We start from the raw sequence: 6000 nt of genomic DNA on the forward strand, positions 1-6000 counted from the left end.
TGTGACAGGTTGGGAGTTCATTTGTCGTTTTCATCCGGATATCATCCTGAGTCTAATGGCCAGACAGAAAGAAAAAAACAGGATGTTGAGCAGTTCTTGCGTTGCTTTGTGGCAGACAATCAAGAGGGGTGGTCTGAGTTTCTGCCACTTGCTGAATTTGCTCTTAACAACCATACATCCTCTTCTGCTGGGTGTTCGCCTTTTTTTTGCTGTACTGGGAGACATCCGTCTTTTGGGTCATTCTCCAAATTGGTATTGGCTGTGCCTGAGGAGGAGAGTTTTTCCGGTGATTTGGAGAGAGTTTGGATGGATGTGCGTGATAATCTTCAGGAGGCTAACAAAAAATCTAAGAAGTACTTTGATAGGAAACGGCAAGAGGTTTCGTTTGCTATTGGTGACATGGTTTGGTTGTCCTCTAAGAATCTGCGATTGAGGATTCCTTCGAAAAAATTGGGTCCCAAGTTTGAAGGTCCCTTTAAGGTGCTTCAGATAGTTAACCAATCTGCTGTTAGCTTGGAGGTTCCTACCTCCTGGAAGATTAATCCGGTGTTTCATGTTTCTCTGTTGAAAAAAGCTGATGTGTCGGTTGGTGACTCCTCTGCCACTGTTCCTCCGGTGGTGGAGGACGGGGAATATGAAATTTCCCGCATCCTAAATTCTAGACGGTATAGAGGGAGTTTGCAGTATCTCGTCGCTTGGAAGGGTTTCGGACCCGAGGATAACTCATGGGTGAGGGCGGATGATGTTTCTGCTTCCAGACTTGTCAGAGCGTTTCACAGGTTTCCTGATAAGCCCGGTCCTAGGGGATCCGGAAGATCCTCTTAGAAGAGGGGGTACTGTTAGAACTCTCCTGTTAGGTTTTTTCTAGTTTGCTGGTCACATGACCATTTTTGCCTATTTAATCCGGCTCCGCCCTCCTGGCCTTGCTGGACTTCATTGTATTTACTACTCTTGAGCTAGCTTGGTGCTCTGTTACCGTTCTCTGTTAGTTGTGCTAGGTCTTCGGACCTCTATGTTCTTTGTTGTGTGTTTGTCTTTGACTGCTACAATTTCTGCTAGGAGGTGTCCAACGTTATCCCAGTCCCTAGTTCTTGTAGGGATCCCTCCCTTGCATCTATAGGTCTTCGTACAGACTAGCCGAGGACTTTAGCGGGTCTGATCGCAGGATCAGGTTCCCCGTTACATCGTAGGGATCCAATTTAGTTCTATTGTAGGGACAGATCTCCTGTCTTTCCTTAGTGCTTGTAGCAGATCATAACAGGAAGAAGCCAAGTACTTGGGCTACATTGTCAGGAGAAGTGAAATCAATCCACAATTAGCCATGGTCGAGGCAATCCAGAAGTGGCTGCAACCGCTTTCCAAGAAGCAGGTGAGAGCGTTTCTTGGAATAGTGGGATATTACTGGCGGTTTATCCCAAATTTCGCCATGATTGCCGCACCACTCACGGAGACACCAAATCGACGATGGCCAAATGGACTGCCGAAACAGAGATGGCATTCCAAGAGCTGAAGCTGGCTCTGTGTAAACAGACGGTCTTGGTCGCACCGGACTTCAGCAAAGAATTAGTGGTCCATACGGCTGCTTCAGAAGTCGGGTTGGTTGCTGTGCTGTCTCAAGAGATAAATGGTGAGGAACATCCCATCCTGTATCTGAGCTGGAAGGAATCTTCCTGCGAGAAAAACTATGCCATTGTTTAGAAAGAGTACCTAGCCATTAAATGTGCCATTGATATGCTGAAGTATTACCTACTAGGCAGTAGGTTTAAACTAGTGTCAGTCTTTGCACATCTGTTATGGTTAATGGAAAAAAATGATAACAATGCCTGGGTGACTTGATGATTCTTAGGCCTACAGGATTTTAGTTTCCACATAGAACATAAAATCAGGAAGTTGCAAGGTAATGTTGATGCCCTTGCCAGAATTCCCTGTTTGGTGTCTGAAGATGCCAAAATCCCCGGCTTTGGTTAGAGGGGGGGATAAGTTACAGGGTCACTGGCAATGTAAGTGATGGGAGATATGTATCACAAAGACTGCGATATTCTGTGATGTGAAAACCCAGAAGTTTTTCTCCAGCATTTTATGTGCAAAGAGGGGTTAATCGGCCATGACAGGGTTGGGCTTTTTTGTGAGTGGCTGTAAGAGATGGGCGGGACGGCCATTCACCATATCTCCACCCCAAGGACGTGGGTTGGCAAGTTAAATGTCCAGCCACTGAGGCTTTTTCTCTGTCTGGAGTCAGGACACTCCAGAGAAGTGTTTATATGCAACTGTGCAGGACCCTGTAGATTGTACCCTGGGCAGGCGGATTCCCCCAGGCTTGTGGACTGTGCTATATATTATCTTTTGTTTCCCACTTTTGTCAGAAAGGCCACATTCGTGTTGTTGAAACCTGCGTTGGTTTATGCAGTGTTTGAATAAACCAGCAGAAGAAACGTTCCTATGTCTACCTCTGTGACTAGCCGAGTGAGTCGCCTTAACACAGTAGGTTAAAAGATTTACGGTTGAAGATACAAATAAGTCCATCGAGTTGAACCTATAGCCTAACATGATGATCTAGGGGAAGGCAAAAATCTCACGAGGTAAATCATAATTGCCTCATATTAGGGAAAACATTCCTTCTTGACTCCACATATGGCAATCAGACTACTTCCCTGGATCAACGTCCCATTACAGAATCTAATACCCATACACTGTAAAATTATGTTTTTCAAGAAAGGCATCTAGATTCTTCTTGCACTATTGTAGTGAATCAACCATTACAGCTGACTAAAATATTTAATCTCTTTCTCTCATTTGGTATCTTTCCCTCCTCCTTCAAACACTCCAGCATACACTCATTACTTGAAAAAGCCATCCCTCGACCAGAACTGTGCTGCTAACTGCAGACTGCTCTCTAATCTCCCCTTGAATTCTAAACTCCTGGAACGCTTGGTCCACTCTTGGTCAATCTCCTCTGCTATCTCTCAGATCACTCTCTTCTAAACCCTTTACAATCCGGTTTCTGTTCTTACACTATACTGAAACTGCCCTCACTAAAGTCTCTAATGATCTACTAACAGCTAAATATAATGGTCACTGTTGATTCTCCTGGACCTCTCTGCAGCATTCGACAACGTAGAACACAAGCTCCTCTTCACTATGCTACACTTTATCGGTCTCAAAAATACTATTCTCTCCTAGTTCTCTTACCTATCTGACAGTGCCTTCACTGCATCTTTTGATGGCTCCTCTTCCGCTTACTGTCTGGGTTCCTCAGGGCTCACTCCTAGGCCCCCTCCTCTTCTCCCTATATGCTTCCCCTATTGGACAAATAATCAGTAGATTCGGTTTTCAGTACCATCTCTATGCTTATGACACCCAATTATACACATGCTCTCCTGACATCACCCCTGCATTACTACAAAATACCAGTTATTGTCTTTCTGATCTCTCAAGCATCATGTCCTCCCTCTATCTAGAACTGAATCTGTCAAAAACTGAACTCCTTGCTATCCTTCCCAAACCCACTTATTGCCATTTCTGTATGTGGTTCTACCATAACTCCACAGTAGCATGCTCGCTGTCTTTGGGTTGTGACTCAGATCTTTCCTTCACTTCCCACAATTGATCACTCACTTGCTCATGCCACCTACACCTCAAAAACATCTCTAGAATTTGACCTTTTGACTCTGCAAAAACTCTTATTATTGCAAATATTCATTTTAATCTGGACAATTGCAACTCTCTACTAATCGGTCTCCCTCTTACTAAACCCTCCCCTCTCCAATCCGATCTGAATGCAGCAGCCAGGATCATATTCCTGTCCAATCGCTACACTGAAGAATTCACCCTGTGCCAACCATTGCACTGGTTGCCCATTACCACAGAGTCCAATATATTATCACTCTCACCCGCAAAATTTTCCACAGTTCAGCTCCACGCTACATCTCCTCCCTCACCGTTCTCATACCTCTGTTCCACTAGTGACCTAAGACTAACTTCAATAATCTGAATCTCCCACTCCCATCTCCAAGACTTCTCGCGAGCTGTACCAATTCTCTGTATTAAACTACAAGTCCAGATAATTTAACTAATTCACAATACCCACAGTTTTAAGTGTGCCATAAAAACGCATTTCTTTAAACTGGCCTATCCCCTCACCTCACTTATGTAACTATTCCATTTTTCCCTTCCAAAATTTTCTTCCAAATCTTGTCACTCGTAGCATCTGTTTACACACCCTCCATGCACTTAAAAAGAACCCGTCAGCAGGATTTAGCCTTATGAATTAAATGCATGGCCATAATGGCACTGTGATGCTGATTAATCTGATACCTGGTGTGAAGGGATCCGATCAATGGCTGTGTTGAATATTCACCTTGTGAAGTTTTCATAAAATGTTATCTTCTGTGATTCAGGGCAGGACGTGGGGGCAGGGTCTTCTGGTCCTCCCCACCCCCACCACCAGCCTCCTCTGCTTCTTGTACACGTCACTGATTATTCAGTGACCTGCCTCCTTTTTAAAATTCCACTCTGCCACCATCTTCATTGTGTGGACGACACATGCACAGTGTGAGTCTGTGTGCAGGACTTCAATAGAATGGCGCTGGAAGGGGCTCATGCGCAAATTGAAATTTCGGCTCTGTGAATTTTTTCACTGAGCCGAAATCTCGATCTGTGCATGCGCCATTACCAGCGCTATTTTATTGAAATCCTGCACACAGGACACAGACTCACACTGTACATGCACCGCCCACACAATGAAGATGGTGGCAGCGCGGGATTTTAAAAAAGAGGCAGGTCACTGAATAATCAATTACCTGTACAAGAAGCAGCGGAGGCTGGGGAAGAGGGGGGGGGGGACCAAAAGAAGACCCTGCCCCCAAGTCCTGCCCCGAAGCACAGAAGACATAATTTTCTGAAAACTTCTTAAGGTGAGTATTCAACAGCCACTGCTTGGATCCCTTCACATCAGGTATCAGATTAATCAGCATCATTATGGCCATGCATTTAGTTCATAGGGCTAAATCCTGCTGACAGGTTCTCTTTAATAGCACTTTGTATCTGTACTTATACAGATTCTGGCTGGTGACCGGTTCATTTATTATTTTGATGGCTGGACCACACAATTCAGGCACTTTTTACCATTTACCTTTCGTGTCTCCCCTATTTCCTTATAGACTATAGCTTGCGAGCAGCAGAGCCCTCACTCCTTTTGGTATCTGTTGAATTATGTGTTTAATCCATTATGTCTTTATTGTCTATACAAGTCCCATCTGTAATATAAAGTGCTGCTGAATATCTTGGCGCTATAGAAATAAAAAATAGAAATAAAAATTATTATTATTATTACTACTACAACATGTGGCAGAACTATGTTCTCGTCATGAACATCTATGCCATTTTTAATGCATCCCACTATTTAATGCCAACACAGCCTTAGTAATGTCAAAGCGGCCTCAACATAAGTAAATGGTGGTAACCAAAAACCTATTAATAACACACTGCAATGCCATACATTCTTACAGTACAGACCAAAAGTTTGGACACACCTCATTTAAAGATTTTTCTGTATTTTCATGACTGAAAATTGTACATTCACAATGAAGGCATTAAAGCTATGAATTAACACGTGGAATTATATACTTAACAAAAAAGTGTGAAACAACTGAAAATATGTCTTATACTCTAGGTTCTTCAAAGTAGCTACCTTTTGCTTTGATGACTGCTTTGCACACTCTTGGCATTCTCTTGATGAGCTTCAAGAGGTAGTCACCGGAAATGGTCTTCCGACAATCTTGAAGGAGTTCCCAGAGATGCTTAGCACTTGTTGGCCCTTTTGCCTTCACTCTGCAGTCCAGCTCACCCCAAACCATCTCAACTGGGTTCAGGTCTGGTGACTGTGGAGGCCAGGTCATCTGGCGTAGCACCCCATCACTCTCCTTCTTGGTCAAATAGCCCTTACACAGCCTGGAGGTGTGATTGGGGTCATTGTCCTGTTGAAAAATAAATGATGGTCCA

Source organism: Phyllobates terribilis, unplaced genomic scaffold (assembly GCF_046119375.1).
Source record: "Phyllobates terribilis strain yellow unplaced genomic scaffold, ASM4611937v1 Scaffold_5__5_contigs__length_657084704, whole genome shotgun sequence".
NCBI classification, from domain to species: domain Eukaryota; kingdom Metazoa; phylum Chordata; class Amphibia; order Anura; family Dendrobatidae; genus Phyllobates; species Phyllobates terribilis.